At 42.8% G+C, this 22,387-nt stretch overlaps 1 protein-coding gene across 13 annotated transcripts in view; it reads left to right on the top strand.

The window, feature by feature from the left end:
- Nucleotides 1-22,387, top strand: part of FYN (FYN proto-oncogene, Src family tyrosine kinase) — a 214,832-nt gene that overhangs the window by 106,316 nt on the left and 86,129 nt on the right. For 3 of the 13 annotated variants that reach the window (XM_060616417.3, XM_060616419.3, XM_060616420.3), the window contains one exon: nucleotides 11,655-11,756. The exons of 9 other annotated variants lie outside the window; for them this stretch is intronic. The gene's annotated coding sequence lies outside the window, so the exon portion shown is untranslated. Of the gene's footprint in view, nucleotides 1-11,654; nucleotides 11,757-21,538; nucleotides 21,675-22,387 lie in introns of those variants that run through there. One more of the 13 variants, XM_060616421.3, reaches the window with a different exon arrangement.

Below are 22,387 nucleotides of genomic sequence, written 5' to 3'. Positions count from 1 at the left end.
GGCCACACCCAACTAGATTCTTTAATTGAAATCTCTTGAGAGAGAAACTTAATCAGCTTTCTTGTCCTCCCCCACCTCCGCCCCAGTCTGAGGCCACATGTTTCTGTCTTCTGTGTGCCACTTTTTCCCCAACTAACTCTAATTACAGGGAGACGCTTGGTTTGGTCCTAACCCCTAGCTCAGCACTTTTCCACCAGTCCTGGCAGCTGGTGAGACCGACATACCCTGCCTTGTAAATGATAGTGTGAAGCATACTTCCAAATGTCTCCACCGCAGTTTCCATGATTTCCTTTCTCTTAGGGGTAACTCAGTGGCATTTTGCAAAACCAGGGTGATTTTTTTTTTAATTCACCCTTTCAGAAAAATCCATTCTAATCAATGGACTCTTAAAACACATGCAGGCTAGTAGTGTCCCAGGACCTCAGCAGAACAAGTATGCATAGTATACAATTTTTAGCTGTTTTGATACCAAGTATGTCTCTGTTTTGATTCATGATGGTTTCTTTTTTTTTTTTAACTAGTCAAATACTAGTCAATACATCACTCCCATCTTAAGCATTATTCACAATGAAACCAAGAACACTGTTCACAATGAAACATTAGTAAAGGTCAGATTCCATTTCCACTAAATGTCAAGTCTCTGGCTATTGACCCTATTACTTGAAGTATTCAATTGTAATATAATCATGAGTGGGGGGGGGGGGGGGAATGACAGAAGAATGGTGATGGGCTCCTGGTGTTTGTTATGATGGACTTCACCCAAATAGAAACCCTAATTTATAAAAATGGAAATTTGAATCGGGAAAAGATTCTCCCATACTCTTTTTTTTTTTTTTTAATTTATTTTTGGCAGAGTGCAAGTGGGGGAGGGGCAGAGAGAGGGGGACAGAGGATCCGAAGCAGGCTCTGCACTTATAGGCTGACAGCACAGAATTTGATGCAGGGCTCGAACCCACAAATCTCAAGATCACGACCTGAGCTGAAGTCAGATGCTTAACCGACTGAGCCACCCAGGTGTCTCCCATATTCTTAATTAGAGGCCAGGTTCCACATCTTCCAACATTCTCAGTTAAATAAAGGCTAGAGAAAATAATACCTTTTTTTCCCCCCTCTTGTCCTGTGGCCTCCTCCGGTATTGAAAGGATGAAATGAATTTCCTCTATTTTCCTTCAGCACTGCCTTCCTTAAGTTTTGACCTTGTGCCAGTCTCTCTCATTCACAAAGCCCCTTGAACTTAGGTGGAAGGTTGCATTTGGAATCAAAACAATGTGTTGTCAGGGCAGATTTCTTCTCTCACCCCAATCCCTTCCCTACAGTAATTCTGGATTAGTCCCTCATTTATTAAATTATAGTCCTTTTATTCACTCTGATTCAAAGGCATTTTTTTTAGGTGGATATCTCATGTTCATTTAAAAATATCATTTAGTAGCTGTATTTCTGCTAAGCAACCAGAAATTATAGTTGACTCCAGCCAAGTGGCTGAGTTACCTAGGTTTTGCTTCCAGTGTTATGCTGAGTAGAAACGTTTTGGTTTCATCTTCAATATTAATAGTTGACTGAGAGTGATGGATGGGGCTGAGGAAGGGCAAGGAAATCTAGAATTCAGTGGCACAGCATCATCGACTCCAAGGATTCTTCTCTGAATCACCAGAGGAGTTTGTTAAAAACCCTGGCACCCAAGCCTCACAGTCCTGAGGACAGGATCCAAGCAAGTACATAAGAACCACCTACCCTTGCTCAATTGTGTCCATTTGTCAAAACTCAAGGTCAGCTTTACTAGATGGAAGTTATACTTTAACAAACTTACTCTGAAATGTATTTATATGCATGCATTGAAATTTTTGACACCCACCACGGAGAATATTTTGACTATCAGACACTCTGGAGTCTGAGATAAAGCTCATAGTCAAAACATTCATTCATTCATTCAGAAAACATTTAAGGAGCAGTGCTGGGCATTGTTCCTACCTTGGGAAAACAGAGGTACATTGAGACACAGTACATGACCCTGAGGGTTTTGTTTTATGGGTGAGACCGGGATCCAACAACGGGGATGCAATGTGGAAAGTGTAATATGAGTATTGTGTATCTGTGGAGCAAAAAAGGAAAGGAAGACCCTCCAACAAACACACACATGTGCACACGCACACATACATGCGGATACACACACACACATTCCCAGTTCTACCCCACTGTCTTCTTGAAGATGGAGTGGGGTAGGCAGTGTTAGGAAAATTTCACAGAGAAGCCACCGAACATGAGTCCTGGGGCATGATTAGGCAAGGAAGTGGAAAATATTATGCCTGTTTTTCAAAGGAATGGCTCTCAAAATTTGGTTCTAAAGTTAAAAAAAAAAAAAAGAAGGTCATTATGACATCAGTTGTTTTTAGAGTGATTTGACCAACCTCTGATACTATTCAGTTCATTTATCCTGATCTATCTAGTTACACTGCCTGACGCAGTAGACATCCAGCACGGTAGGTGTGCTGAATTGAATTGATGCTCTCAGTAGTTTGCCTTTCCCCTGACAAACTGTTATACATGCACAACTATATCTTAGGATAATAATAGTAGTGTGTAATTTTCAAAATAGCACCCAAGTTACCTCTGTAAGTACTGCTTCCTAAATACTAAAAATGTTTGCCCTTGGAGGAGAGTGCATTTAAGAATATTTAAGTGCTTCCTGCTGGTACATGTCACGGTATGATTTGATTTTTGTATTTCGGGAACATTAACTCTTGTTTCTAACCCAGTTTTTTACTCCTTTTTTCATTCTTAAATAGATCTGAGGTTGTGGATAAGCAACGGAGCCAAAAGAAATGATCATGGCATCCCTCACTAAGTCTGTCCTTCCAGTGGACCCAGAACACAGCACTGTGTTCCCCTGGATATTGGATGCTCTTTCAGGAGTTGGGGGGCACAGAATATTTGAGAGTAGCTGTCGACACTGCCCCGAAAAAAATATAGTCAGCGCTGGGTGTCAGCTCGCCCAGGGCAACTGCTCTCCCTACGCATTTTTGCAGCTTACATGCAAATTACCATTATTGGTTACTTTGATACAGTCCTGAACTGTAACAGGAAAACTTGTAACTTTGTGTTGTGACAGGAAGGACGAGAACCGGCCCACATACTGCTTCTTTTGGAAGGCTGAATAATATTTCTAGACGTGCCCTGTGCATTGGAAGTTTTTGCTGCTGTTCTGCCGGCTTCCTAAGCCTAAACAAAATGTGCATTCCAGTCTCTGTTCCATTAAATAGCCATTCTGGTTGCAAGGAAAGTAGGCGAAGTTGTGAGAACTGGATTTAAGCTTTTAAGTGGCAGGATGGGCAGGGCATTCGCTTTGGTGCTGGGCCTATGACTGAAATCGGAGCTCCCTGCTGGAAACCAGCTGTGGGGTCTTGGACAAGAGACTCCACCTCTTGAACTCACCATCCTACTTTCCCAAGTGGTAGTCGAGAATTACGGGAGATAAGATGTGGTGCTAACATGATGCCTGGCACTACCAAATGCTTATTCCATGTGAGGTCTCCTGACTTTGCCCTTGTTAGCATGTGTATCAGTCTTGTCATCCTCTGTTTACAACTTTGCAGGCTCCCATTAGCCTCTGAGAAAGGCCTAAACGTGGTGAACGTACTCAAGGCCTTTCACGATCCGTCTGTCCGACCTACACTTCATATTCATCCCACAGCAAAACCAGATCACCTCTGTGCCCTCAACTGGGCCTCAGGGACTCACTCTCCTGCGCTAGAATGCCTTCCTCCCATCTCTTAGGGTCTGCGGCAAGGCCTGTCTTAAATACCACTTCTTCCCAGTCTCTCAGGCTGGAAAATTCACCTCTTTGTCCAACGCTGGGTCTCTCTCGGCACAGGTGCCCAAAGAGGCCTCTTCTCCTGGTTAAGCCTCTCCTTTCTGCAAAGAGCCGCCTTCTCACCGCATTCTCCTGTGGCCTTTTCTCTGCATAGACACATCCCTACTATCACTTCCTCTTACAAGAACAGCAGACCTGTGGGACCAGCGCCCTGTCCTGTGGCCTCATTGAACCTTAACGACCTTAAAAGACCTATCAACAAATATAGTCACACTGGGGTTTAGGGCTTCAGCATGTGAATTTGGGGGAGACACGAGGCAGTAACACACGGGTATACACATACTGCCAGATCCTCTGAAGGAGTGTGTGTGCGTGTCTGTGCTCACACGTGTGCACACACCCCTGTGTGCAGGTCCCCCCTGTCACTAGCTTTCTTCTTTGCGGCCCTCATGCAGAAAGCATGGCTTTGTCACTTCCCTGTGGAAGTACAGCTGCCCCACCCCTCGAACACCTTGCTTCTGCTGCCCCTGTGAGGGCCCCAAGAGACACACACCATCCCGCTGAGCGGAGCGGCTCCATCATGGCCCCCTCCTTGCCCCTGACTGCCAGCAGAGGTGAACGAGAGAGAACGAACCGCAGCAGGGAAGGGAAGGAATCAGGTGACTGGAACAGGAAGGTGACATTTTTGTTTTAAAGGAAAGAAATGAAGCCTCTCTTTTCACTTCTCAGTTAAACGTTGTCCGCAGTTTTTGGTTTTTTACTCCAGGTTTCTCCAGTTCTGAAAGTGGCTAAGGAACCCTTTATCTCTACTAGTCCAGACCACTGATAAGTGATGTGGGAGAATCCAGTCTAATGGAGTCCTTTGCTGACCCAGCCCTGACTTACAGAGGGAGGCTGTTCCATTACAAATAGTTTTTATTCTGCTAAATCAGAGGCTCCGCACGCTGTCCTCTGCCTGCAAATTAGCTGGAGGCACAAGCTTTGCATTATGCAAAGTATTTATTCTCACAGTTAATATGCTGGAAAGTGTGGTTTCACACTTTTCTGCCAAGTACAAAGGTTCTCACCCAGTAGTGAACCAAGTTACTGGGGAGCATGTACAAAGTACCTAAACCCCGTGCTTCCTCCCCATCTGTGAGAGTGAGATGGCCCAGGGCCTCCCGTGTCATCATTTCTTATCTTGTTACTTCCTCCGAGGTTTCTTACGAAATTTTTCAAATACAGGATTCCTTTTATTTTTCTTGACAAAATCCAGTGGTGAATTCATTTTTTTAATAATTCTTTTATGGAAATTTTCAAATCTGTAGAAAGTAAACAGTAGAGCATAATGGACCCCCGGGTATCCTTCACCCAGCTTGCAACAGTTATCCACATTCTGCCATTCTTGTTTCATCTGTACCTGGATTGGATTTTTGTTACTATTTTTTGACTACTACAATTTTGTTTCATAGAGAAGAGAGAGAGCCAGCCAGTGCCTGCACTGTCTGTGAATTAAAAATTGGTTACATGTCCTCACAGGTGCTTCCCTGACCATATTGCATTTAATCCTCACGGCCCCTGGGCATTGTTCCTCACATTTTATAACTATGGAAACTGAAACACTAGGAAATCCAACACCTGTGCAAAGTCTCCCGACCAGTAAGTGCTCAAGCAGGGATTCTCACTCTCAGAGGTGTCCGAAAATCATGCTTTCCCCCAAGCAGCAGCTTAGAAGAATCAAGACCACAAAAAAATGCCTAGACAAGTTTTACAGTTTGGGTAGATGGATCACTATATTATAAAACAAGTATAATTTTTTTAAAATTTTTTTAATGTTTATTTACTTTTGAGAGCGAGAGAGAGTGGGGGAGGGGCAGAGAGAAAGAGGGAGACACAGAATCTGAAGCAGGCTCCAGGCTCTGAGCTGTCAGACGCGGGGCTCGAACTCACAAACTGCAACATCATGACCTGAGCCAAAGACAGACGCTTCACCAACCAAGCCACTCAGTGCCCCTATAGTATAATGTTAATGTTAGAAGCTAGGTAGATGTTTGATGTAAAATTATTAAATGTGTAGGTAAAAGGTTTTACAGTACAGTAGGTGGATAGCTATATGATAAAGCAAATACGATATAATGTTATTGTTAGAACTAGATAGATATTCAACATAAAACTATTAGAGCTATGTATTTGAAGTTTTTCACAATAAAATGTTGGCAGAGTGGAATTCCAACAGAAGCAAACTTTGTCTAACTCATCAAGCAGTGGACAGAACACAAGTTATTTTCACATACCTATCCTACTGATGTCTGCTCCAAAGAGACAGATTTGAGAGTTGGTGGAATTGTAATCTTAGGCATACCCAGCCAGGGATAGAAATTACTTGGAGGTGTACCTAATCAACATCAACTGCTGAGGTCTGAGAGACCTCAGAAAACCGATGCAGAAACAGCGGTGGTGCCTTGAGCCAACAGCTTGGGACGCCTCCTCGCTGTTGCTGCTCGTGGAAGGCGAGAGCTGGACGTGATGATGGACAGTTCTCTTTTCCAGTTCTGGCCATGTAGGTGGGATTCCATCATTTACCCACAGGAACATATTGCATGCATACAACCTGTATGTTGAAGCTGTTCCTCCTCGTTGAAGGCCATGATCGAATTTTTTTTGCAGACATCAAAAACCGAGCCACCCACACCGCTCCACTGTGTAACACAGGCCCTGCTCTGATGGCGACCTGGCCTGGTCTGCTCTGCTATATTCTGTTGGGAATGATGGTTGGAGGCAAAGACACTCTGTCCAAGGGATCCCGGAGGGCATTTTGTTGCTGACAGTACAGCCCAGTAGGCCCTCTCCCACTTCCACGGAGGGCTCCGTGTATCCCGGCGGCCCAAACTTGGCTGCCATTGGCATTATTACCCAGCCTGCCCTTAGTTCTTGAGGCCGTGCTCCTGGTCCAGGGAAAGCTCTGCCCTCCTAGCTCTACCCTGCCCTAGACGACGAAGCTGTTTCGAGAAAGGAAAGCCACCTCTCTAGAATCCTCTAGTCGCCATAGACTATGGTCACGCCAGGAAACCAAAACGTTTCTGGCAACAACTTTTCCCACCGATTTCCAAAATTCTGATGGAACCTTGGTCCAAGCCGTGTGACTCACTGATGCTTACACCATTATACTGTTCTCCTTCCACTATACCCTGGGCAGAATTGAAAGCCTTCAAGAGGTACCTGTCTCTTGAGTTAACTACGCCATCAGCTTCCTTCATCCTGAACGGTTTCAGGCAATCCAGGCTAGAAGGAAGAGACGGCTTTGTAATCAGACTGGATGTGGACCCCAGCATCTGCCATTACTGGCTGTGAGACTTGAGGAAAAGTGTTTAACTTCTTTGAGCCCAACCCATGTAAGGCTTGAACTCGGATCACGTATGTGAAGCCACCTCACATGGTGTCAGGCCCCTGGGTCACTAAGCACTGGTTTCCCTTTTCTCTCATGTGTGGTATGTTGTAAGGTATGACGTGAGGACTCATATCCCTGCCACCAGCTGGTGGGACGACCGCATCTTGTCTCTGGCTCTGTAAACCTCAGTCTCAGCATCTAAAAATGGGCCACCTGTTCTCCAAGTTGCTGTGACTTAAAAACAAAAACAAAACAACTATACTATCTAACTGTTCCTCAGGGGGCTCCCTCAGATTGTGGGGGCAGAGGGGAAAGTCCTGAGCATGGGATAGCCCAGAAAGAGTGAGGACTGGGATGGGTGAGATTGAGGTAGGGACAGCAGGGGAGGAATGATCAAAATGACACCAAAGTCAGAAGGTTGGCATTGCTAAAAACTAAGATTGCCACCTGGGGAGTTTTGTCAAGGTTGAGTTACAGCACACTAAGCAGGGATTACTTCCCCACAGGAAACCTCTTGCAGCTTAGGCCCCTTGCGACTCCCTGGTCCAGATGAGTCCTGTCCTCCACTGCAGCATTCCTGCCCACGCGTGTTACTGCTGCCTTCCTCCCAGGAATGAGTGCCATTATTATTTCACGCGGTCTCACTACCAGAAGACGTTGTTTGCTCACTTTTGCGTGACAAACATTGAGTCTGTTGTCCGCTGTGCTGTTTAGTCTTGCTTGGGGACCTTCCGTCCTTACTGTTGGCTCCTGCCTGCTGCAGCCATCCACACGCTCCGAATGCCTTTCCCTTCTTCTCTGCAGCTGCAGGGAGCCTTGTGGTTGGGCTTCCTTAAATGCAAGCAGATGGAAGTGAGCAGGGGTGTGGAGGCAATTAGAGGATTTCTTGCTCCAAGCGGTGTGGGTTTGCTCTCTCTGGGTATGTGGCTGTTCTTGCTCATTTTATCTTTCGTTTGGGTTTTGTGAGGCTATCAGCTTTCTTTTCAGGCTATATTTTGCTGCCCATTGCAGGAACTTGCAAAATGCGATGACTTGGTTGCTTATTGTTTGGAATCAAACTTTCCACATAAGGCATAGATAATGCGTATCACGCTGATGATGGTGCTTCATATTTGTGACATATTCTCCCATCTAAAGAGTGCTTTCACATACATCACTGTCCCACTTTTTGTCTGGTCTGAACTCGGAAAAAACACGAAGGCTCTACTCTCTCTGCTCGAGTGGGAGTTTCTCCTTGTCTTTACACCATCTCTGTAGTCAAACCACAAAGGGGAGAGTTACAGAATGAAACTGTAGCCTCTGCTTCATTCCTTTCCTCTCTCTAGCTTCAGTTCAATATATTCCAAACTTTATCAGCATACTGCCAGATTGTCTGGACCTTTAAATAATTGTAACAGATAACATCTGCCATCAGGGAGCTTCCAGTCTAGTTGGGGACACAGACCTCTAAATGTGAGTTTAAGCAACAGTACCCAACACACAGAAGGCACTCCATGACTAGGTGGTGAAGAAATGAATGGATAATGTAACCTACGAAAGCCCTGAAAAGCAAGGAGGAGAGCTAGGAAGGAACTGAAGGAGGCCTAGTCCTCAGTGGGAGCAGGCACACAAGGTGCAGCACCTGTGGGTGCCTGGGAGTGAGAAGACAAGAGGACCGACTAGGCACCCTCGTGGATTGTGATTTGTCATCCATTAGTGCAGCTAAATGAGAGCTGAAGACATCAGAGGAGGCCATATAGATAGAAACTAAGAAGAATGAGCAGGGAAAATGCCATTCTCTGCTCTCCAGGATGGGACAAGCAGAAAGAGGAAAGGAAGCAGGCTAACAGGCAGACTGGAAGGAAGAGACTGCTGCCATGCCACAGGCCTGTGCTAGCAGCTGGGAGAAGGCAGTGGGGTGGGGGTGGGGGTTCAAAGCAATACAAGACTTGGCCCCAATGCTTTAGAGACCCTGCCATGCACAGCAAACAGGGACTCAGTGTGATTGTGGGGGATAAGCCAAGGAACTAAGAGACCGGGAGACCAATGTGAGCCTGAGGAGCTAAAATGAAGGCTTCTGGAGGGTAAGACCAGCATGGGGCCAGGCACATGGATGAGATGTGGGAACTGCACGGACAGTCGTGTGGAGATATGTCCCATCCTGGGTGGAGATCATGCCGAGGGACAGGTCAGGTGGGACAGGTGTGGGGGCCCTAACGTGGAAGGCTTGGAAGCCAAGCTGGAGACCTGAGGAAAGGTGCTGAGCAGGAAGGCAACATTAGGAAGTGTGGTAAGTGGAATTTTGTCCCAGACGCTGGGCTAGGGGCTCTGCACTCTCCCTTGCGGACGGTGCGAGAGTAAGCTCAGGGAAGCAGGCTCCTCCTTGGGGTGGACACTGAGCCTTTTCAGTGTCTCCTGAGGGCACTGGTCTACTCCAGCCCAAACACTGCCACTCGGGTAGAACAGGAGTAAGAAAAGATCCTCTAGTGCAACTGTCAGTAGGACACTGTTACTGTTGGTTGTTTTGGCTGCCACAAAGCTGTACTAGGTTTGGGACAAAATGGGAGCGCCTGGGTGGCTCAGGCGGTTGAGCGTCTGACTTCAGCTCAGGTCACGATCTCACGGTTCATGAGTTTGAGCCCCGCATTGGGCTCTGTGCTGTGGCAGCTCAGAGCCTGGGACCTGCTTCGGATTCTGTGTCTCCCTCTCTCTCTCTCTCTCTGCCCCTACCCGGCTTGTGCTCTGTCTCTTTCACTCTTTCAAAAATAGATTGAAAAACATTCTTAAAAATTTAAGAATAAAAAAATGTTTGTGACAAATGTTCTTGAAGAGCTCCAGAAGTTTGTGCTATAGGAGCTCTAGGTATTTTCGTTATGGTGGATTTTGTTTGTTCATTGATTAATTATCACAGTGTAGTTGACAAACAATGTTACATAGTTTCAGGCGTGCAGCCTAGTGATTCAACTTTTTTATCCACCACAAGTATCTGTCACCATACAACGCTATCACAGTACCACTGACTATATTCCCCATGCTGTACTTTTTATTCCTGTGACTTATTCATTCCGTAACTGGAAGCCTGTATCTCCCACTCCCCTTCACCTGCTTTGTCCACCCCCCTACCCCTTCCTTCTGGCAACCGTCAGTTCTTTGTGTTTATGAGTCCATTTCTTTTTCTTTGTTCATTTTTTTGTTTTGTTTTTAGATTCCAAATACAGGTGAAATCATATTCTGTGTCTGGCATGTTTCACTTAGCATAATGTCCGTCCGTGTTGTAACAGATGTCATTATGGTGAGTTTTTCAAAATAATATCCACGTTAATGCATGTCCTCAGTGTAGAGTACTTAGAAAATACAGAAAAGCACAAGGACAAAAGTCACTATTACTGTTACTCCATCACCCAGAAACAATCACACATATTGTTAGTATTTTTGTTCAGTGTTCAAATTTGGAAGTTTTAAAGGGATTTCAAATTGCACTTAATGTTTTGTATCTTATTTTTATAACTCGGCAATATAGCATGAATATTTTTATGGCAGTAAATTTATTTTACAATATGATTTTAGTGCTATCTCCTATCCCACTATGGAAATGTACCATACATTGGTTATTTAATCAAACAGGAAACCCAGCCTCTATTTCTGCTTATTTTGGTTGTTTTCAGCAAATTAGGTTTTAAACATTGTTAAAAACAACATCATAATGTAGTATTTTCAGATAACCTTGTTTTCATTGAGCAAATTGCCCAGTCAGATCCAAAGGAATATAAAAAGTTCTTCATGATATTTTATCTCATTTTTGTTGTCACTTCATCGAAATGATAATCAGCTGCCAAGTGGAAAAGAATTGTATGTGCCATAGTATGCTCCTCTAAGAGTGTTGAAAACATAAGCACACCAAGCCCATGCTGATGGATAGACCCAAATACAGAATACATTTAGGGGTCTCCATTGAACCAGGTAGTTCTTAGAATGTCAGTATCATCCTGTGCTTGATATAGTGATGAAATTTCAATGTTTATTTATTTTTGAGAGAGAGAGAGAGACAGAGCTCAAGCAGGGGAGAGTCAGAGAGAGAGGGAGGCACAGAATCTGAAGCAGGCTCCAGACTCTGAGCTGTCAGCCCGGAGCACGATACAGGGCTCACACAAACCACGAGATCATGACCTCAGCCGAAGTCGGATGCTCAACCAACTGAACCACCCAGACGCCCCATGTATAGTGAAATTTCAACAACAAAAAAAACTGTAAGCAACCCTCAATGTTATCTTCACATACATGAAGAACTTTCTTAACCCTCTGTCCCTACCTACCTCTTGTCTAGCGCCTCTCCCTTCATGACACCTGACTCCTTCCCGATGTGGGATGCCATTTGAAGGGCTGGTTCCTGCTGACTTTATTATGAGCTGTGTGGAAGAGAAGGTGGCAACCTTACTTTTCCTTTGAGACAGAGTTTGATTTGCAAAGGCCTGGAACTTCCTGTTTGTGTTTCTTTTCCAGTAAGACATGTGATTCACCACAGTTCAAGGCAACCCCATCGACAGAGCCTCATTTTTTTCAAGTGGAATTTTTCTGTGGGAACCATAGAATAGAAGGAATCCTGTAAGTCTTCCCTGAAATTGTTTCCTCTCACAGTTTTACAGTATAATTAGGTTACTTGTTTTTCTTAATTATTTTTTTATCATCCTATGCTTACCTGAATGAGGTGTGTGTCAAAGAGCAGGAAATGAAGGTCGAGAAAAATAAGTGTTCTATTTTTTGAAAAAAACTACTTTGTCTAACTGTTGCTGGTACATAGGAACAGGATTATTCATATTGAACTAATAGCAGTTTGCTAAGGCCTTGTGTCAATTCTGATCATTTATCTGTAATTTCTCTCAGGTCTGTGTAACCAATGATATCCATGAAGAATTACAAGTTTTAGTTCTTCCTTTCCAACACTGATTGATTGATCGATTGATCGATCTGTCTTATCTTACCCCTCTGCCTGGGACCCACAGTACAGTGTTGAGTGAAGTAGGAGAACCACACCTCCCTGGCTTTGTCTTCGTTTTAAGGGGAAGGCTGCTAACATTTCACCATTGAATGCGACGCCTACTGTTGGGATTTGGTTAATACTAATACTCTTCAGGTTAAGAAATTTCCCTTCTGATCCTAGTTTGCTAAGAGTTCCTATTTTCTAAAATCACAAACAAGTGTTGAATTGTACTCAGTGTCCTTTTTCTGTGTCCATTGACAAGATCGAGGGTTTTTCTCTTTTAATCTGATAATGGGGAAATTGCTGTCAGCAACTTTCTTGAGTTAAATCATCCTTGTGTCATTGCTAAAAATCCAAGTTAGCCATGCTATATTTTATGTACCAGTGGGTTCATTTGCTAATATATTTTTAGGACTTTTGTTTGTATTTATATCTGAAATTGGCCTATAATTTTCCCTTTTCCCTACTGTCCTTGTCTGGTTTTGATACTGAGATTATACTGGTGCTTTCCCATTTTCTCTCTCTGAAACTTGCATCTTTTTTTTCTCTAAAACCATCTGAACTTCATGTTTATTGGTTTTGTTCTCTTTGATGGAAGGATGAGTAGATTTTTAACTGATACACCACATTCTTTAATGGTTACAGGACTTTGTTTTTCTGAAATTCCTCGTTTCATTGAAATTTTCAAACCTAATGACATAGAGTTGCTCATAGGACACTCTTATTTTTTCATCTCTGCTGAATCTGTAGTTACATTCTTTTATTCCTAATATTATTTTGAGTGTTCCCTATGTTTTCCTTGATCAGTTTTGGCGACTTGCCTATCAACCTTTTCAAATAAACAGCCTTTACTTTGTTAATCTTCTCTAATGTATCTTTGTTTACTGATTTTATTAGTTTCTACCCTTTATTATTCCCTTCTTCCACTTTCTTTAGACACTTTCTTCTTGAGTTGGCTACTCATTAATTTTCCATACTTTTTCCTTTCTAGGATAAGATTTAAGTATTTTCTTCTAAGTACAGCTTTAGTGGAATCTTACCAGTTTCATTACAGAATATTTCATCATCACTCAGTTTTAAGAATATTGTCATTACCATAATTGTTTCTTCGTTGCTTCATGAGTTACTAGCAGTGTCATTTTAAATTCCCAAACAAGTGAGAGTTGTTTTGGTTTTGTTTATCTATTTTGAGAAGAAGGGGCAGAGAGAGAGAATCCCAAGCAGCCTCCACACTGTCAACTCAGAGTCCAGTGCAGGGCCCGAACTCACAAACCCGAGATCATAACCTGAGTTGAAACCAAGAGTCAGACGCTTAACTGAGTCACCCAGGCGCCCAAGTGAGAGTTTTTTAGTTATCATTTTGTTTAGTAGTCTAATTTTAAACAATCTATTGTAATAAGAGAATGTTGTTTGTATGATTGATACCAGTTCCACAAAATTTATTGTGACTTGGTTCTTGGCATAGTGTGTGATCAATTTCTTAAAAACATTCCATGAATGTTCTTTTTTAAACGCATATTCTTTGATGGGTGCCGGGGAGATAGAGCTTTAGAAAGAGATTAGGTTTGGGGCGCCTGGGTGGCTCAGTCGTTTGGGCATCTGACTTCGGCTCAGGTCATGATCTCACAGGTATGGGTTCAAGCCCCGAGTCAGGCTCTGTGCTGACAGCTCGGAGCCTGGATGGAGCCTGTTTCGGATTCTGTGTCTGCCCCTCCCCTGCTGTCTTTGTCTGCCTGTGTCTCTCTCTCTCTCTCTCTCTCTCTCTCTCTCTCTCTCTCTCTCAAAAATAAAAACATTTAAAAAATAGATTAGGTTAACCCATTAGATTAAACCTCTTAATTATGTTATTCACATCTTTTATATACTTATGAATTCATCAGTTATTAGAGACGTGTCATTAAAATCTCTCACTATGTTTGTTATTCTGTCCTTACAGTTCTGACAGTTTGCTTTAATCATGGTAGAGTGTCAACGTGCCTTTCTCTGGTATTGTCCTCTTTCTCTCAGAACATGGATTCCCTTCTTCAGCTTCTAAGTAACTATGAATCTAGTTTCTCAGAAGCCCTGGCCTCAAGGCATTCATCTTCAGATTACGTTGTTAGCTTTAACAGTGTGGGCTATTTGGGGGAGGGGGGAGCTGGTGCGTGAAGGAGACTTAATCTAGTCCAACCAGTATCTGTTTATCTATATTCTACAAGAACATCTGTATTGTCAGATGGTTTCTACCATCTTTGGGAAGTTCTCATTATTAAAACGAGTCATAAGAAAATCTTCTTCCATGTAAGAACCATGTAAGTTTTTTTGAAGACTGCTTAGATATCTTCCCTAAGCAAAACAGTTTTCACTTTTTGTATTAGCTTTTCCCAACATAATTCCAGGTCTTTTCAATATCTGTTATTTTCTGAACAAGTTCTAGATTCTATATAGTCATGGATTGAGAGACTTAAATTGTAAACACACACACATATCCACATGAGATATGTATTTATCTATGTATATGTTTTAAGAGTATTTTATTAGATAATTACTAAGGAAAACCCCTCAGAAAAAAGGCAAAAACCCACTGACCCCATCATCTAAGAATTTCTTTCTCTCAAGGGAAACAGTTGAGATGAGAAACAATGGCTGTCATCTGTTATTCTTAAGGTATACACCAAGATCCATGCAATCCTTGTCCTGAAGATCAACACCAACTACAGGAGGAAGGAAAACAACATATAGCAACAAATATCCTATTTTTTTAAAAATCCAACTTTGTTTAGAAATTATATTAGCTTTGGGGCTTCTGGGTGACTCAGTCAGTTAAGCGTCCAACTTTGGCTCAGGTCATGATCTTGCAGTTTGTGGGTTCGAGCCCCGCATCGGGCTCTGTGCTGACAGCTCAGAGCCTGGAGCCTGCTTTGGATTCTGTGTCTCCCTCTCTCTCAGCCCCTTCCCCACTTGCTGTCTCTTTCTTTCTCAAAATTAGATAAATACTTTAAAAAAAAGAAGAAGAAGAAGAAGAAGAAGAAGAAGAAGAAGAAGAAGAAGAAGAAGAAGAAGAAGAAGATAATTATGTTAGTTTGAGGTGCCTAGGTGGCTCAGTCAGTTAAGCATCCAACTTCAGCTCAGGTCGTGATCTCGCAGTTCGTGAGTTTGAGCCTTGCATCAGGCTCTGTGCTGACAGCTCAGAGCCTGGAGCCTGTTTCTGATTCTGTGTCTGGCTCTCTCTCTTTCTTTCCCAAAACTAAATAAACATTAAAAGAAATTAAAAATTATGCCGGCTTGCTTTCTATGTATCTAATAGCCAGTAGGGAGAAACTTGCCTTTTATTTGCTGACATAAAAGTAAGTGTTATGTTTGGAAGCTCAGAGTTCACAATTTATACACTGAGGGAATAGTAAGAGTTATTACAAGATCTCTTCCCCCATGGGAATAGTACCCTATTGTACTTGCAGGGAGTTGACTGTAAGTTGTGGGCACTCCTCTCCCTTTCACTCATGATCCTCTCCACCCATCAAGAAAGCAAACTCCAACTTGGGCCCAGAACTATTCAGTTAAAGAGTTCCACCTTCAAACAGGCAACGCAAGTAGTATCTTAGTATTTCTCAGCATTGTGGTTAATGAGGAATAAGGGGACGACACTGCCCTTTTAAATGGTCTCTGTCTCTCTGTGCCTAAAATTTCACGATTGCAATTTAAAGACCCAAAGTTCAGATTTGCTAAGAATGGCTAAGTGCAACCTCCAGTGTGATAGCTCCATCATTGCTATCTGTTAACCTCCTTAGCTCAGCCTAACTAAGAGGAATACCTTCATGGTAACCAACATGGTTGGTTAAGCCAAGCTAGGTTTGTTAGGAAGTTTACCCAACACATTTATATCAAAAGCTCCGGTGTTTCTAAGTGTTTCTAAAACCTTGTCTTAAATGAGGTCACTTATGCTATGTTTCAATAACCACTGCATTAGATCACACTGGCTTTCCAGCAGCCATGTCAAATAATTGACTCAAACTGAAATTACTCAACTAACACCCTCCAAATCTTTTTCACATGTGCTGCTGCTCAAACCATACGCCCACCTTCCTGTACTTATGCAACATTTTTTTGTTCGGGCCCTCACATTTTCCTTCACTAACCTTATCTCAGTTCTGGCCTATTACAATAGCCTATCAAGATATTTTTGTGTCTTGACACTGTCACCTGCAACATTTCCTATCCCTCCAAAAGTTTGCCTCATTTGAATATTTTATCAAACAGATTTTCCACATCTTCATCGAAGATATTGGCAAAGTGTTGAAGAACTCAGAGCCCTGTTTTATGCCCCTTAGAGTCCACCTTCTGATTTTTTTTTTTAATGTTTTTATTTGTTTTTGAGACAGAGACAGAGCATGAGCAGGGGAGGGGCAGAGAGAGAGGGGGACACAGAATCTGAAGCAGGCTCCAGGCTCTGAGCTGTCAGCACAGAGCCCGACGCGGGGCTCGAACCCATGAACCGTGAAATGGTGACCTGAGCCAAAGTCGGACGCTTAACCAACTGAGCCACCCAGGCGCCCCAGAGTCCACCTTCTAAATGGACATGAACTCACTGATCAGGCCCATCTAAACATTATCATTCATTTCATTGCCCTGATATCCAAGCCACATTTTCCTGTCTCACTCCCATAGAGATATGAGAGGCTTTTTTGGATGATGCATTGCTGAAGTCCATAAAGAACCACATTCCTCTGATCCCTTTCAAAACAGAAGTGAGCTAATCATCCCTATCCTATATGAGGGATCAGACCAAATGCTGAAACACTTTAATAGGATTACCCAAATTGGGCTTTTTTCATCCATCACTTCTTGATACTTTTTCCATAAGACCAATCTATTTTAATAAGACCAATTAATGTTGAGATTTCAAATATGGAAATGGGACTGAGTTTTATCCCAAGCTATTTTTACCCCTGTTTGTGGGCATCCAGTTTAACAATTTTCCTCACTTGTGCTGGATTACTAAGTACTAGAATATGTCAGCTAGCACGTTAGAGATAAACTAAGCCCCCAATGAAATCGCACCAGTCAACAACCCTGTCTGTCCCTCTACCCAGCCTCCCCACCTCCTCCCTAAATCAAGATTAATACTGGCTTGGTCCACCAAAACTGCCTCCTAGCTGTGTACCCTCTTCTGGGTGCTCTCTTTGCTGTCCAGGCTAGGTCTAGTCCTCCTCCCTTGTCTGGCAGTCTGCTCTCCCTGGTGCCATTGCTACCAATGTTCCTGAGGCCAAGAATGTTCCAATCCATTTCTAAATTTAGAAATCTTGCTCCTCTCTCAAGCAATAAACTAAATGCTTCTTCTTAATAGAGTCTTGACTGATCCTTCCATTGAATGTGATTTCTTCCTCTACTGAGCTCCTGTTAGTACTCTGTAACTTCTATGTGACAGCCGTGTAGAATTGTTTGTATACTTGCTTTATCAAAAGCCACCCCAGTTGCTGGGATAATAGCTTATTCACCTTTTTAGCTCACCAAGGGCCAGGCATCTAGTAGATGGGACATATTTGTTGGATGGATGGATGGATGGATGGATGGATGGATGGATGGATGGTGTTGAGATTCAAAAGAGATAAATAACTTGTCAAGATCACCAAGTTTTGAGTAACAGAATTGACAGTAGAGTCAGTCCCCACATTCAGTGGTAAGGTGTTTGTCCAACACTGTTCCACATCCCAGTCCATGGTTTTGCTTTGATCTTTTTGTGGAAGTATTAGTAATAAAACATACAATTTTAAGAATTAGACCAAAAGTTCCACATCTGATTGTAATACCTCTTGTTTTTGCACGTTTAGAAATACATGTTTGGGAAAGAGGCATGGTGGGCTTTTCCTACTGCATTCTTCAAATTTCATAAATAGTTTGAAAGGAGACATTGCCACTTTGGAACATTTGTGCCACACAACTTAAAACATATGCACATACGTTGGAAATACTGATCGTTCCAACTCTAAAAATGAGAATTCTCTTAACGGAAGCATGCACTTAAGTCTTGCTGTGTCAGCAGTTCTGTGTTTGCGTTTTGCCTTTATTTTGAGTGAAGAGTGGGCTAGGAATGTGATGTTAAAAGTAAGAGATTAAGCCCAGGGATGAAATGGTTACCCCACTAGAGCCGTGGTTCTGGCTTTCTCAGGCTACAGTGTAACAAAAGCACGATGTTGTCAACCTGAGCTAGGGCTGATTAGCTTCATTTGAATCTGAAAGGGAGCCCACATCCTTCCTGTTGCCACGCTAAGATGCTGAAAAGAACTCACAGAGAAAACAGATGGACTAATGTGTTGTTTCCCAGACGTCCTGTCCCCAGTGCCCCCAAAACAGTGCAATAATTGGGAATGAGGTTGAACGAGAAAAGAACAAAGGAATGAAAGTATAAAATGCTGAGGAAAAGCCAGCCAGAAGCTATTCCTTTTAATCTGCTTCTCTTGCTCTTTTTCAAATGTGGTTCTGTAGATAGTGGCAAAGGGAAAGAAATGCAGGGTCATTTTTTCCGTTTCCAAGTCAAATTGTTATCTTGCACAATAGGCCCACGGAGACTTGCTCTCTTTCATGGGTTGGCCAACTTCCACCCCACCAATTTCAAAAGTGAAGGTGGCCAATCTATCCTTTTGTTGTTCTGTGATTTTGGAGCCTTTTTCTTGCTTTTTAAAATAAGTTCCTCCAAAATCTGGAATGGCTGAAGCACATGTCATTTATTTTCAGCAATTCAGTCAAAATTTCCAATTTGCCTTCAATGTTAGTTAAAAAAAAAAAAAAAGATACGAATTCCAGTGGCATGATATGGATAGACGAAAAAAAGGAAGGAAGGAAATAAAGGAAGAAAGAAGAGAGGAGGAGGGGGAAGAGCCTGCATGTCTAACATTCCTTTTGTCACCAAGTATTTCTTGGGTTACCTGTAGAACAGACAAGATTCATCAGTATTAGTGCTGTCAGGGTCATGTTGCGGAAAAGTCACGATTGAAGGAATCTGGAGCCATGTAAATACAGGCCGGGTCTGCTTCCAAATGGGCAAGTATCTTAGTGGCAACTGAACACCCTGTCACTGTATGTTCAGAAGTTAAAGGCATCAGGTTTAAGTTAGTTATACCAGGGCAATCATACAAAACGGAGATGTAAATTCTAGAGTTCTTTCTAGGGGAGATCATGCGTTACTTCTGGAGGTCTTCACGGTAAGTGAGATTTCCATCCCTACAGTGTGGGCATTTATTCCTACAATTTCTTAATTCCAAATTTGTTTCCACACATATATTTTGAGCATATGTTTGCTTAAAATATTCACAGGGTCATGAATGCTATTTTTCATTGTACTGAGACTTTACCCTATTCGTTATAATTGAGTTATCTAAATTGAAATGTTTTGCCTTTTAAGGAGAAACTGGAATCATCTAAAAAAGTGTATAATTTGCCTGAGAAATGCAGAATGGCTTCCAGCAGATTATTAGGTGCTTTGCAAATAAAAAGAAATAGGGCAGAACCTGAACTAAAAGAATAACTGGTTCTCTTTGCCCTCTCCTGAGATATAAGATGTTGGGTTCGCCTTTTAGTGTTTGTTGGGTTGTTAAGGAGCTCTTAAGTTTTTCCATGTTAGGACTCTAGTCTTGTCATATAAAACCCACTTATTGGGGTGCACAGGCACATGGCATCATCCCTCCTGTAGGGTGGCCCAGTCTGTCTATTGTAAACTTGATTATTATTGCCATTAAATTTTAGCTGTGGCTCCAGAAAGACAAAGTTGTGTCTCTTGTGAGAGAGCAGCAGACAACATTGGCGCTGCAGATATTTGGGGTTTATTACCACTATTATTCACCTTCACCCATGAGTTACCAAACCCTTAGGAATTTGCCACACACTCCAACTGTGAGCACTAAAAGAAATGCTCAGGATGATCCGAATGAACCATTGCAGAGGCTAGGACCAGCAAGAGTGAACAGCTTTCATGAGGTCACCAGTGGGTGGAGCAGAACAACAGGGCACATGTTTGCCTTTTCAATTATTCTGTTCACCTGTTGGGAAATATATTCGTTGCAGATGGTTTACAACTTTTGATCAGATGCACCACATTTTCCACTTGGGTTCATCTTTTCAATTACCAAGTATGTTACCAGCGCTGTCGATAGATGCAAATGACAAAAGCAGGCAACACAGGTAATTTTAAATGTTCTAGTAGCCATGATGAAAAAGCAGAAGGAAACACATGAAAGTAATTGTCCCGCTATCTTTTACTTAAGATGAGGTGTCCGAAACCATTGTCATTTCAACATGCAGTCGATATTTCAGAATTTATTAATGACATATTTTACATCCTTTTATTCATACTGAGTCTTTGAGATCTGGCTATGTACTTTACCCTTACATTCACATCTCAGTTTGGACCGATCACATGTGGTTAGAGATCACATACCACATTGGAAAGCACAGGTGTATATAGCTGTGTACAGGTGTATACACAGGTGTATACCCGTTGAGAGGCCCAAGCTTTGCACCAAGCCACAGGCCCCTAGCCCTTGAAGTTGTAAGTATCTCTGAGCCTAGTTCACATTCCCTTGGAGTTTTTGCTCTTGATATGCCATGCTTGTCTCCTGAAAACCCAGAGAGGTAAGCAAGCACAAACTGCTGTAAAATGAGTGTGTCTATTGAAAACATGGTCCAGCTCTTGCTAAGATAGTGTTACTGTGTGATATACGATTCCTGCCTTCCTCTGATTCCGTGAAGTTCTGCATTTCCTTAATGTCAGAAGTTCCCTTACCAGCTGCAGCTGTTTCCTGTGGATAATGTTCTAAATGGCTTTTATTTATGACATGTCTTGTGCTGTAACTGCTATCAGAATGAATATGTATTCCAAAGCCTGTACCCCAAGTCAGTCTAATTAACGATCTTCTAAGAAAGGATTGTTTAACTTGAGCTGTAGCTCTCCACAGTGATACCTCTCACTTTGACCTAATTATGAAACTTAATGTTAAAATATGTAAGGAGGGAGATCAAAGAAGAGGATCATTTTGCTTTCTGTTTGTTCAGCATCATCTTTCACATCTTCCAACCCCCACCGCCAACCAGACAGGCAAAGGCAACACACGGAATAGTAATGAATGACTGTAGAAGCTGAGGCTATGTCTTATTTTCCTCCCCATTGAAGTAGGAATAATAATAGCTCCTACCTCAAAGACTTGCGAGAATGAAGCGTGAAGCCCCATATCTGACACGTAGTTAGTGTTCAACAAAAATGATAGCTGGGATTATTTACTTCGCAATTGCTTCGGAAAAATGGTTGGGCAAAATAGAAAGCAAGAAGGTGTGTCTAGCCTGAAAAATGGAAAGGGAGCCTGCCAGCTTTTTGTAGGACATTATCCACATGATTCTTGGAATCAAACCAGGCTCCACCCAGAGCTGAGAGCTTTCTGCTTCCAGTGTGTTTTCAGCATGACTGCAAACCAGCATCGCTTCCAGTGTCGACGGGAATGTTGGAGCCAAAACGACGAGTCCATTTCAAAGGACAGGCATTGTATAGCGACGGGAGGGAGGAACTGACCCAAATGGTGCGTTTCAAGTCATCAGAACGGTATTCATATCTGACTTTCACAGTGAGTTGCGACAGATGTACAGGGGAAGGCAGAATAAGCATTTGGGAGGCCATTAGGAGTCTTTTGTGATGCTCCTTCACCCAGTTCCCCAGAGTAAGGACTTTTTTTTTTTTTTTTTTTTTTTTTTTTTTTTTTTAATTTTTTTTCAACATTTTTTATTTATTTTTGGGACAGAGAGAGACAGAGCATGAACGGGGGAGGGGCAGAGAGAGAGGGAGACACAGAATCGGAAACAGGCTCCAGGCTCCGAGCCATCAGCCCAGAGCCTGACGCGGGGCTCGAACTCACGGACCGCGAGATCGTGACCTGGCTGAAGTCGGACGCTTAACCGACTGCGCCACCCAGGCGCCCCAGAGTAAGGACTTTTGCCTGTGCTGCCCAATAACCTTCTTAGTTGCAGCTTCTCAGCTCTCCTCGGGGCCTCCAGGTATCGTCTCCTGTTTGAACACATCCACAGTCTCGCCACATAGATGCTCAGCGCTCACGGGAGCAGTTCTGTCATTGGAAACGGGGAATCCTGGCGGTGCTTCTGAATCACTCCCTTTCTCTGCTGAACTCCCTCAGTCCACTTACTGAAGTACCACCTGTGGTAGGAACAACAGAATCCTAGGCTCTGTGCAGGGCTCCATGGACATACTTTGAGTTTTTAGAGAATGCTTTGGTTGCCA

Source organism: Panthera onca, chromosome B2, assembly GCF_046562875.1.
Source record: "Panthera onca isolate mPanOnc1 chromosome B2, mPanOnc1 haplotype 2, whole genome shotgun sequence".
In the NCBI taxonomy this organism is placed as follows: Eukaryota; Metazoa; Chordata; class Mammalia; order Carnivora; family Felidae; genus Panthera; species Panthera onca.
This window is presented reverse-complemented; position numbering and strand designations above follow the sequence as displayed.